At 51.4% G+C, this 13,318-nt stretch overlaps 2 long non-coding RNA genes across 2 annotated transcripts in view; one reads left to right on the top strand and one right to left on the bottom strand.

Moving 5' to 3' along the window:
* Window positions 1-13,318, top strand: part of LOC138768201 (uncharacterized) — an 860,246-nt gene that overhangs the window by 459,025 nt on the left and 387,903 nt on the right. The gene's annotated exons all lie outside the window — the stretch shown is intronic.
* LOC138767887 (uncharacterized) lies at window positions 10,629-12,400 on the bottom strand. The gene is made up of 2 exons (XR_011358870.1): window positions 12,319-12,400; window positions 10,629-11,030 (listed from the first exon to the last, which is right to left on the bottom strand). It is a non-coding gene; the product is annotated as an uncharacterized lncRNA (long non-coding RNA).

Below are 13,318 nucleotides of genomic sequence, written 5' to 3'. Positions count from 1 at the left end.
CTATGTGATCCCCTTATAGTATATGCCCCTCTGTGTATTCCCCCTTACCGATGCCACCTGTGTTGGCCCCTTATAAATTACCCCCCCGTGTTGTCCATCCCCCTTAAAGATGGTCCCCCATGTTGTCCCCCTATAGATGAACTCTCATTTGGTCCCCTTATAAATGCCCCCTCATGGTGTCGCCCTATAGATGGTCCCCTGTATTATCCCCCTATGTATACCTCCCTGTATAATCCACCATAGATTGGCACCCCTGTATTATCCCCCATAGATGGCCCCCTGTATATCCCCCATAAATGGCCCCCTGTATATCCCCCATAGATGCCCCCCCTGTATATCCCCCATAGGTGGCCCCCTGTATATTCCCAATAGATGTCCCCCCTGTATATCCCCCATAGATGGCCCCCTGTATATCCCCCATAGATGGCCCCCCTGTATATCCCCCATAGATTTCCCCCCTGTATATCCCCCATAGATGTCCCCCCTGTATATCCCCCATAGATGGCCCCCTGTATTATCCCCCTATATATACCCCCCTGTATATCCCCATAGATGGCCCCCCTGTATATCCCCCATAGATTTCCCCCCTGTATATCCCCCATAGATTTCCCCCCTGTATATCCCCCATAGATGGCCCCCCCTGTATATCCCCCATAAATGTCCCCCCTGTATATCCCCCATAAATGTCCCCCCTGTATATCCCCCATAGATGGCCCCCTGTATATCCCCCATAGATGTCCCCCCTGTATATCCCCCATAGATGGCCCCCCTGTATATCCCCCATAGATGGCCCCCCTGTATATCCCCCATAGATGTCCCCCATGTATATCCCCCATAGATGGCCCCCTGTATATACCCCATAGATGTCCCCCCTGTATATTCCCCATAGATGGCCCCCCTGTATATCCCCCATAGATGGCCCCCTGTATATACCCCATAGATGTCCCCCCTGTATATTCCCCATAGATGGCCCCCTGTATATCCCCCATAGATGTCCCCCCTGTATATCCCCCATAGATGGCCCCCCCTGTATATCCCCCATAGATGGCCCCCCTGTATATCCCCCATAGATGGCCCCCCTGTATATCCCCCATAGATGTCCCCCATGTATATCCCCCATAGATGTCCCCCCTGTATATTCCCCATAGATGGCCCCCCTGTATATCCCCCATAGATGGCCCCACTGTATATCCCTCATAGGTGGCCCCCTGTATATTCCCAATAGATGTCCCCCCTGTATATCCCCCATAGATGGCCCCCTGTATATCCCCCATAGATGGCCCCCCTGTATATCCCCCATAGATTTCCCCCCTGTATATCCCCCATAGATGTCCCCCCTGTATATCCCCCATAGATGGCCCCCTGTATTATCCCCCTATATATACCCCCCTGTATATCCCCATAGATGGCCCCCCTGTATATCCCCCGTAGATTTCCCCCCTGTATATCCCCCAAAGATTTCCCCCCTGTATATCCCCCATAGATGGCCCCCCCTGTATATCCCCCATAAATGTCCCCCCTGTATATCCCCCATAAATGTCCCCCCTGTATATCCCCCATAGATGGCCCCCTGTATATCCCCCATAGATGTCCCCCCTGTATATCCCCCATAGATGGCCCCCCTGTATATCCCCCATAGATGGCCCCCCTGTATATCCCCCATAGATGTCCCCCATGTATATCCCCCATAGATGGCCCCCTGTATATACCCCATAGATGTCCCCCCTGTATATTCCCCATAGATGGCCCCCCTGTATATCCCCCATAGATGGCCCCCTGTATATACCCCATAGATGTCCCCCCTGTATATTCCCCATAGATGGCCCCCTGTATATCCCCCATAGATGTCCCCCCTGTATATCCCCCATAGATGGCCCCCCCTGTATATCCCCCATAGATGGCCCCCCTGTATATCCCCCATAGATGTCCCCCCTGTATATCCCCCATAGATGTCCCCCATGTATATCCCCCATAGATGTCCCCCCTGTATATTCCCCATAGATGGCCCCCCTGTATATCCCCCATAGATGGCCCCCCTGTATATCCCTCATAGATGGCCCCCTGTATATACCCCATAGATGGCCCCACCCTGTATATCCCCCATAGATGGCCCCCCTGTATATCCCTCATAGATGGCCCCCTGTATATACCCCATAGATGGCCCCACCCTGTATTACCCCCCTTTGCAAAGCAGATAGAAAATAAAAAAAAAACACAACTCACCTAACTCCCCCGTCGGCTGTCTTCTCCTCTTCTCCCGGGGGGGCGTCCTGGGGATTCCCAGGCAGCACAGGTGTCGGGCTCAGAGTGGCTCAGTGTCCGCCGGGGCAAGTACTTCCGGCGCAGGGTGCATCTCTAACAAGTGCTCCTGTGCCGGAAGTACAGGCTGGGGGCGGACGCTGAGCTCACCGGTACCTGTGCTGCCAGGATAGCAATACGGTGGCAAGGGGGGGGCAGCATCCCCGGAAGCACCGGTACCAGTGAGCTCAGAGTCCGCCCCTAGCCTGTACACAGGAACGCTTGTTAGTGCTTGAAGTCCCTGCGCCAGAAGTACTTACCCTGGCCCCCGGCGGACGCCAAGCCACTCCGAGCCTGTCACCTGTGCTGCCTGGGAATCCCCGGGACACCCCTGGACCCAGGGACGTAGCTGATGTCTCCTGGGCCCTGGAGCGAGAGGCCAACTTGGCCCCCCCCCCTCCTCTCACGACCAAGTGATGCTATTGGTGTGTGTGAGTATAAATATTATATATATATATATATATATATATATATATATATATATACACACCAAGACAGATATTACCAATAACACCAGCATATTGGAAGAGAAAGTATTATCACCGTACATATTACCGCCATACTGTTACCGACCACATCCTGTATACTGAGACCAATATTACCAGTAATACCAGTATATAGGGAGGAAACATTACCGCCACACCACAACCATCACCACCATATTGTTACTGACCAAATCCAGTACACTAAATCACCTCATCCAGTCATATAGAGGTGGCCCCAGCTCTACACAGGCTCTATACACCATATACATTACTGTGCAGTTATATCAGGTGACTCACAGGAGACGTCTTTTCTGATCGGAGTTCTTCCCTTTTCATCTTCTTCTCCATCTGTCCTGGGCCGTTATGAGAACTTCTCCGAGCCACGAATCCACAGAATCTGCCAGACAGACATATTAGTCTCCTCACTCTGGCACCATCCTCATCTATATACACACTGCACATTTGTATTGGCCCCTTTACACCCTCATTTAGTGGGTAGCCCTGACTCTATGTGACCCCCTAATAATATATGCCCCCCTCTGTGTATTCCCTCTCTCCCTATGTTGCCCCCCCCCAAATAGATGGCCCCTCTCCCCCCATGTTGCCCTCCTTATAGATGGCCCCCTCTCCCCCCACCTTCCCTTATAGATGGCCCCCTCTCCCCCCACCTTCCCTTATAGATGGCCTCCTCTCCCCCCCCACCCTCATAGATGCCCCCCTCTTCCCCCCCACCCTCAAAGATGCCCCCCTCCTTCCCCCCACCCTCATAGATGCCCCCTGCTTCCCCCCACCCGCATAGATGCCCCCCTCCTTCCCCCCACCCGCATAGATGCCCCCCTCCTTCCCCCACCCTCATAGATGCCCCCTCCTTCCCCCCACCCTCATAGATGGCCCCCTCCTTCCCCCCACCCTCATAGATGCCCCCCTCCTTCCCCCCACCCTCATAGATGCCCCCCTCCTTCCCCCCACCCTCATAGATGCCCCCCTCTTTCCCCCCACCCTCATAGATGCCACCCTCCTTCCCCCCCACCCTCAAAGATGCCCCCCTCCTTCCCCCCACCCTCATAGATGCCCCCTGCTTCCCCCCACCCGCATAGATGCCCCCCTCCTTCCCCCCACCCGCATAGATGCCCCCCTCCTTCCCCCACCCTCATAGATGCCCCCTCCTTCCCCCCACCCTCATAGATGGCCCCCTCCTTCCCCCCACCCTCATAGATGTCCCCCTCCTTCCCCCCACCCTCATAGATGCCCCCCTCCTTCCCCCCACCCTCATAGATGCCCCCCTCTTTCCCCCCACCCTCATAGATGCCCCCCTCTTTCCCCCCACCCTCATAGATGCCCCCCTCCTTCCCCCCACCCGCATAGATGCCCCCCTCCTTCCCCCACCCTCATAGATGCCCCCTCCTTCCCCCCACCCTCATAGATGGCCCCCTCCTTCCCCCCACCCTCATAGATGTCCCCCTCCTTCCCCCCACCCTCATAGATGCCCCCCTCCTTCCCCCCACCCTCATAGATGCCCCCCTCTTTCCCCCCACCCTCATAGATGCCCCCCTCTTTCCCCCCACCCTCATAGATGCCCCCCTCTTTCCCCCCACCCTCATAGATGCCACCCTCCTTCCCCCCACCCTGCAGGCTGATAAAAAAAAAAAAAACTTAACTCGCCTGACAACGCGCTCCCACGTTGATTCTCCTCCTGGTCTGTCCCCGGCTGCTGCGCGGCTGCCGGGGGTGTCGCGTCTTATCCCTGGCAGCGTGCATCCCAGAGCTCCCTGGGAGCTCTGGGATGCGCGCGCTGCCGGGGATAAGATGCGACACCCCCGGCAGCCGCGCAGCAGCCGGGGGAGCAGGACTCTTGTGACCGCAAGCAAAACAATGCTTGCGGTCACAAGAGTAATTGATCGGGAGGGCCCCGCGGGCCCCCCTTCGTGGCCACTGCCTGGACCCCAAACAGCTGTAGCACCCGGGAGGCCTGCTCGGCCGCCGGGTGCTACAGGCTATGTGAGCTCCAGGGGCCCGCGCCATGGGCCCCCGATACGGCGGGGCCCCGTAGCGGCCGCTACGGCGGTAGTTCCGCCACTGCTTGCATCACAAAGGAGGGCCGGAGCGGGGCCGCAGGCAGGCAGGAGACCGTGAAGTAGTCCCTCCCTCCCTTTGTTAGTCAGTGGATGTGGGGGTGGCGGGGTCACAGCAGTGGGGCTGGAATGGGGGTTGGGGTATGCATTCGTCATGGCAGCCAGGGTGGGGGGGAGCTCCTTGTAGTTGGAGGTCAAATTGATGGGGGGATGGGGGGATCATCTTGGGGTATGACCCTCCTCCTCAATGATGATTAAGTAGCTTTGGGGGTCTGGCGCTTTAAGGGCTCTCACTGGAGGTGTATCACCAGAGAGCAGAGGTTGGCCTGGGAGCCATATATGGTTAAATGGCGTCTCCGAGGCGGGCTGGGCGGCTGGAGGCAAATTAAGGATACCAATAATTAGTTCATTGAAGTGGGCATCAGATCTGTTTGGGAACTACAAGGACCTCCTCTACGACTATTTAAAAACAGAGTTAGTGGTTTATAGGAAGTTTTTATAAGATGGTTTTTGGTGCAATAAATAATTTTGCTAAATGTTTGTACGTTTATATATTTAAATAAACTATGGCTGCTGTGGCCATATTTAGCCAAACGAACGTTCTCTGTGTCTTATTGGGGAAGGGGTGGGGGTTTGGTTTTGTGGAGTTGTGTTCCTGGGACCATACTCTACAATACCAAAGTCATGGCCTTCATTAGACCGCTTGCTATGAGGCCATCATCGCTGCCGTCATCCTCCTCAAAGGATTCAGGTAAAGCTACCTGGCGTGGCTCTAGGCTTGCTGACTCCAGGGGGGTGCAGGGGACCCCCGGGGTTACAGGAGCACTTTGGGTGTTTGGGGTTACTGGGATGACTGCACCTTCTCCACCCTCTTCACCCCTGTCCTGCTCCACCTCAGCCTCACTCTCCATGTCTCCATTCTCCCCACTGCTTCCACCATCACTCTCCTCACCTCTTCCACTGGAAGCCATTACTGAGAAGCGGTCTTCATTCTGCAGCTTCTCCCTCTTGGCTCCACTGCCTTCCAGGATCACTGCCCTTCTTTTCTCCATCACCTTAATCTCCTCCTTGAGTTCCTTCACTCTCGCAGAGAAAGCGGCTCTTTTGGTTTTTGAGGAGTTGTTGGCCAAATTCCTGGCGCACCGCAGCTCCTCTCTTGCCTTCTTGAGCTGCTTCCCCAGCAGCTCGTACTCCGAGAACATGGCCGTCATCCTGGAGCAATAGGTGGACACGGACTCCGTACGGCCTCTGTCGCTCCATAGCTGCACAACTTCACTGTCTGCCGGAGCCTGAGACCTTCCAACCGTCGCCAGGGGAGAGGGGCCCACATTGCTGCGAACCCTGCTGGATCTCCTCGTCCCACTGGCCGGGACCTTCTCTGAAGCACTGGCTGGTTGCTTCCCTTTTCCACCCCCCGCCGGCCTAGACCGGGGAGTGGAGGACCGATCCTCCATGGGCAGGCTGGGAGACTCTCCCCAGGAATCTGCCACCTTCCTGGGGAAAGCAAGATGGACTCCTTCCCTGTAGCTCTGGTAGTTCTGGTTCCTGCAGGAGCTCTCACACACACAACCTTCCACCTGCTACTGCTAGGGCCGTATTACCAGCTGCTGCCCCCGGCACTACACCTGCAGACCCCCCATATATACAGTACCCAGGGCTGTATTACCAGCTGCTGCCCCCGGCACTACACCTGCAGACCCCCCATATATACAGTACCCAGGGCTGTATTACCAGCTGCTGCCCCGGTACTACACCTGCAGACCCCCCATATATACAGTACCCAGGGCCGTATTACCAGCTGCTGCCCCCGGCACTACACCTGCAGACCCCCCATATATACAGTACACAGGGCCGTATTACCAGCTGCTGCCCCCGGTACTACACCTGAAGACCCCCCATATATACAGTACCCAGGGCCGTATTACCAGCTGCTGCCCCCGGCACTACACCTGCAGACCCCTCCATATATACAGTACTCAGGGCCGTATTACCAGCTGCTGCCCCCGGCACTACACCTGCAGACCCCCCATATATACAGTACCCAGGGCCGTATTACCAGCTGCTGCCCCCGGCACTACACCTGCAGACTCCCCATATATACAGTACCCAGGGCCGTATTACCAGCTGCTGCCCCCGGCACTACACCTGCAGACCCCCCCATATATGCAGTACCAGGGCCGTATTACCAGCTGCTGCCCCCGACACTACACCTGCAGACCCCCCCATATATGCAGTACCAGGGCCGTATTACCAGCTGCTGCCCCCGGTACTACACCTGCAGACCCCCCCATATATGCAGTACCCAGGGCCATATTACCAGCTGCTGCCCCTGGCACTACACCTGCAGACCCCCCATATATGCAGTACCCAGGGCCCCCGGCAATACACCTGCAGACCCCCCATATATACAGTACCCAGGGCCGTATTACCACCTGCTGCCCCCGGCACTACACCTGCAGGCCCCCCATATATACAGTACCCAGGGCCGTATTACCACCTGCTGCCCCCGGCACTACACCTGCAGACCCCCCATCTTTACTCATTAATCAGCATCAGGATTTTCTAGTTTCTGATCATCATATTGATATCTGATCAGTCTTAGGCCGCATTCTCACATTTACTGTACGTCACCACATGCAGCAGATGCCAGACCCTCATGTGGTAACCAATAGACATATGGCCAATAATCCTGGTAACAGCACATGACTAGTGGGGAGAGATGGGAGCCTGGTATCGGCCACATACATTTCTCTACATGGAGAAACATTGTCTGAATCGCGGTTTCATGCTTTTTGGCGGCTTAAAACATAAACAAATTTCCTCATTAAATCAATGATTAGAGGCGTCTGCATATTGTGTGAGGGAATTCTCACCACAGGATTGGTAGATTGGTAGGTAATAGCCCCAGGCGTCACATTTACCACCGCCACACCAGACCTTATACCGCCATACCAGACCTGACCAATACCGCCATACTGTGACTGGATAACACTGCCATACCAGACCTGACCAATACCGCCATACTGTGACTGGATAACGCCATACCAGACCTGAACAATACCGCCATCCCCCCTCCCCCTCGAAAAGACCCCAGATTTACTGGCAAGTCTGAACGGGAGGTAGGAGACTAAAAAAACCTTCTCCCTGGTGCTGCTCTGGGCACAGGACCACAGGTGCCTAGTGGTAAATACAGCCCTGCATATAGGAATAGAGCAGGATTGAAGTGCACTGTACAAATGATCATCAAGTAAAAAAACAAAACAATGGACTAATGGAATAAAAATTATCCCCCCCATACGGCACCAATAAAACGTACATCTCACCCTGCAAAAAACGAGTCCTCATACAGCTCTGCAAATGGCAAAACTAAAACGTTACATTATATGGTAAAATGAAGGCGGCCAATAAAGATATAGAACATCCCATAAAAAAACAAGTCTTCATAAGAAAAGTTCCCACTCATAGAAGGTGAGAAGGTAAAAAACATAGTTGTCAAAAATAACAAGAGTGAAAAGGAGTTAAGTACAGGACCAGGTATGAGCGCTGAAGACCTCTGTACAACGCTGCGGAATATGTTGCTGCTAAATAAGTAAAAATATGTGCAAACATTTTCATCTGTAAGGATGTTTTATGTTGGCTGCTATACCTATGTATCACCACTGGGTGGCAGCAGATTTACAGGTAGGAAAGCAGAATAACATACTGTGCTAGTAGCTGCTGGCCACTCTCCTTAAAGAGGTAGTTCCCCCCAAAAAAATGTATAATTCTTCCAAATCAACAGGAACCAGAGATTTGTAATTTGAAAATCTCCAGTCTTCCAGTACTTATATTCTTTCCAGTCTGACACAGTGCTCTCTGCTGCCACCTCTGTCCATGTCAGGAACTGTCCAGAGCAAGAGAGGTTTTCTATGGGGATTTGCTGCTGCTCTGGACAGTTCCTGACATGGACAGGGGTGGCAGCAGAGAGCACTGTGTCAGATTAGAGAGAATACACCACTTCCTGCAGGACATACAGCAGCTGATATAACTGGAAGACTGGAGATTTTTAAATAGAAATAAATTACAAATCTCTGGCACTTTCTGGTAGCAGTTGATCTGAAAGAAAAACATTTGGTGTGAACAAGCAATTTAACCCCTTCACGACTGCCTCTCGCAAATTAACACAATTATAGCGTCGTGCAGGATGAATAATATGATGATGATAATAATATGATAAATGGGAGGAGTTATAATACGCTGCAGTACTCCTGTATTAGGATGTATTAAGATGAACAGTCTAGGGGACATAGGTGGGAGGGAGAATGTCATGGGGGGGGGGGATCTAGGCCGTTACACCAAGGTGGGGGCACTTGAATTAAAGAAGCCCCCTCTGTCTAACCACCTAGATACCCCCACCAGTCCATGACACTCGTCCATCACTTGCAGTACCATATGTTTACACTTTAAGCTGCATTGTTTGCCAGAGACTCCAGTACAGCAGCGCCCCCTAGCTGCAGTGAGATGCTGAAAAACATAAACATGCCCAATAATGTTATAGGTCCATTTATGTATCTAAGCTCTTCAGGTGTGATACAGCTTGATAACCTCAGATGTCTAAGCCTGTTGTGTGTGATACCGCACAGCTTTACATTCTTGCTCAGAAGTAGTAGTTGCCACCATGACAGTGATGGGGGTTGTAGTCTGATGTAAGAGACCCCTGACCGTGGCCTCCACCGTTACTTCATCAGCTCCTCCTGACCACTCTATGTTGGTAATCAGAGCAGACAAGAGACAAGTTTTGGTGATTTTCCACAATAAAACCACAGTCCCAAGATTGAGACTCCTGTTTTTCTGGTTTTTGGTAGAACCTCATACTCCGAATAGCTTAAATGGTTGCCCCGAGGTGGTCACATGTCCACTATCATTTCTTAAAGCTACAGTACACTGTAACCTATTTAAAGGTGCCATATAATCTGGTCAGATTTCCTCAATGTAATATAATAGAATGTAATAACATACATACATATATAATAATATAATGTAATAACATACATGCATATATAATGTTATAACACATACTTATATAATAATAAACATGTCTATATAATATACATACATATATAATAATATAATGTGATAACATACTAATGTAATAACATACATGCACTATAGAGCCTCCAAAGTCCAAACTCAGCCGCAGTATTGGGAAGCAGCAATCTGTAAATGACCTGGAGCGCCGAGACCACACTAAACCCATTTATCTAAAACCGCCATATACCATGTAACACTGCTATTACTGCTATATAGTACAAATAATACCGTTGTATCAGGCCATATAACTTTACCACCGCATCAAATACTCAACTTTTATTGGTTTTTGGAGCCTTTTATGTATGACCAGAGGATAGGACATAACTAACAGATTGTAAGGGGGACGGGGTCAGACAGATGGAGCCCTCATCGATCTCTAGGACAGGTATGGCGCTGGGAGATGACTTGACCAGATGCGAATACCCCTTTAAATCCTTCAAACACTTGAAAATTAGGAAGACCTGAATTGCATAACACAAATGGATTTTTATAAAAATCTCAATATTCCAAAAGTCCAGCAACTTTCTGGGTCAGCTGTATAATTCGGAATGTAACTAAAGGACCAAGGTGTTAACCCCTTCCCTTCCACCAAACACCTTCTGAATGTCTTTTAACCCCCTCCCCCTTAGTAATTGGGCATCTCTTGGGTCATGTGACCCAAGGATGGGGTCGGCAGTTATGGGGTTACACACTGAGATACATATTACTTATTTATACACTTTATTGGCGGTTACGAAAAACTGTGGACACCTACAAAAAACCGTTTGCTAAAGGAGAAGTTGGTTTCCGGTCGGACCAGCTCATCCAGTATGAAGAATGTGACTGCAGGGAGGAGACGGAGGCCGAGAGACCGGAGGGTCACACAACAATACATCAATGGACAGCGGATCTGGATCTACCGGTTACGTTGTATGACTTTTGTCTTCAGGTTGATGGGAAAAACAACCTACATAAGAGGCAAAGACGTAAGGCCGGGTTCACACTGATGCTTCCATGTTATGTCTACTTGTCCTAGTCTGGCTGCGGCTCTGATGACCTGACAGCAGTTCGGGCCTTGAGGCCGTAGAATAGATACAAAAATGTTGGTATGCGGGAGCATCTCCACCTGCGGTATAAAAGGGAATGAGAATGATCCAATATGGAGGTGATGGCGGATCCCATTATAATGGATCCATGTCTCTGGAAGAAACCAGACTGGTCAGGTCAATCGATGGTCGGACCAACCCGTATCTATACATCTTTATCTGCTAAATCTACACAAACACCTGAAATGTGGGAAATTCTGTCAAGATGGAGGCGGTCATAGACCTAAAGTGTACCCATCATGGCGGCCCAATGCCGGACCAGCTGGGAGTTCCTCTATTCATTCCAGAAATTCAGGTGTCCATAGAAATCAGTGCACAATCCTATGGGGGTCGTGAGCATTACAGTCTCGGGTGTTCGTATTCGACTTAGATAGGAAATCGCCTGATCCAGCAGCGGGCCACCATGTCGGGTACACTTTAAAGGTGTGTGTCAGTTTCCATGCGTCTGACTATATACTAGACTTGTTGGGATATAGTTCTACCAGAACGGTAGAGTCAGGCCGTAATACCACATGCAACCTGTGGACAAGAGTGATATCTTTTCTAGAAGAAAGCAGCCATTTTCTTTTCTAGTTTTGGATAAACTCAGATAATGCATCTCCTAGGCAATCATCTCAATAATTCAACATGACTGACCGGGATGAAACAAGAACAGACAGCATTGTGGGTACTTATATAAAAATCATGACCCCTTCATTACATGCATTGTAAAACTAGTCACCCAAATAGGAAGGTGATTGGTTGCTAGGCGAAACAAAGTGGTCATTGTTGCCCATAGCAACCAGAGCATGGCTTTCACTTTACCAGAACTGTGATTGGTTGCTATGGGCAACAAACACCATTTTCCTCTTAAGCAATTTCTTGATTATGTCCCTCCAGCCTTCAGGGCATGATGGGAGTTGTAGTCTTTCAACAGTAGGAGAACACTACACTATAAGAACAGTCATATGCAGAGGTAGGAGAAAAATATATATACAAATATATATAGTGATGCCATCTGTGAGGGGCGTCTATACCCCTCACCCAGACAAGCAACAAACCGATCCTAAAATATCTGTTTATGGGAAAATCGTAAGAGGGTTAAAATGTCCCATAGGTGGAAAAGATAGGGTTGCTAGGCAATGACTCCATAGCAACCAGTCCCTCATTAGGCCCAGGCTGTATGGTAGCAATGTCATACCTCCCAACCGTCCCGGATTTCGCGGGACAGTCCCGTTTTCGGGGTTCTGTCCCGCGGTCCCGGAACGGCCCCCCGTGTCCCGCAATATATGTGGTCCCAGCGAAAAAAACAATAAACCAGTAACTCACCTGTCCTCCGGTCCCAGCAGCTCCTCTCCCGGCAGAGCGCGCACTCCTGTCATCCTCCGGGGCGGGCAGCGGAGTACAGAGTCACTGACTGTACCGGAAGTAATTCATATAGAGGCTGCAGGTCACTTCCGGCTCAGTCAGTGTCTCTGTACCCCGCTGTCCGCCCCGGAGGATGACAGGAGTGCGCGCTCTGCCGGGAGAGGAGCTGCTGGGACCGGCGGACAGGTGAGTTACTGTTTTTTTCCGCTGGGGCCACACTAATGGGGGGATTGGCTACTCTGTGGGGCGCTATATGGGGCATTGGCTACTATGTGGGGCACTATATGGGGGATTGGCTACTATGTGGGGCACTATATGGGGGATTGGCTACTATGTGGGGCATATATGGGGGATTGGCTACTATGTGGGGCATATATGGGGGATTGGCTACTATGTGGGGCATATATGGGGGCATTGGCTACTATGTGGGCACTCTATGGGGGTTTGGCTACTATGTGGGGCACTCTATGGGGGATTGGCTACTATGTGGGGCACTATATGGAGGGATTGGCTACTATGTGGGGCACTATATGGGGGGATTGGCTACTATGTGGGCACTATATGGGGGATTGGCTACTATGTGGGGCACTATATGGGGGCATTGGCTACTATGTGGGGCACTATATGGGGGATTGGATAATATGTGGGGCACTATATGGGGGCATTAGCTACTATGTGGGGCACTATGTGGGGATTGGCTACTATGTGGGGCACTGTATGGGGGGGATTGGCTACTATGTGGGGCACTATATGGGGGGATTGGCTACTATGTGGGCACTATATGGGGGGATTGGCTACTATGTGGGGCACTATATGGGGGGATTGGCTACTATGTGGGGTACTATATGGGGATTGGCTACTATGTGGGGCACTATATGGGGGCATTGGCTACTATGTGGGGCACTATATGGGGGCATTGGCTACTATGTGGGGCACTATATGGGGGCATTGGATACTATGT

Source organism: Dendropsophus ebraccatus, chromosome 11, assembly GCF_027789765.1.
Source record: "Dendropsophus ebraccatus isolate aDenEbr1 chromosome 11, aDenEbr1.pat, whole genome shotgun sequence".
Taxonomy (NCBI): Eukaryota; Metazoa; Chordata; class Amphibia; order Anura; family Hylidae; genus Dendropsophus; species Dendropsophus ebraccatus.
This window is presented reverse-complemented; position numbering and strand designations above follow the sequence as displayed.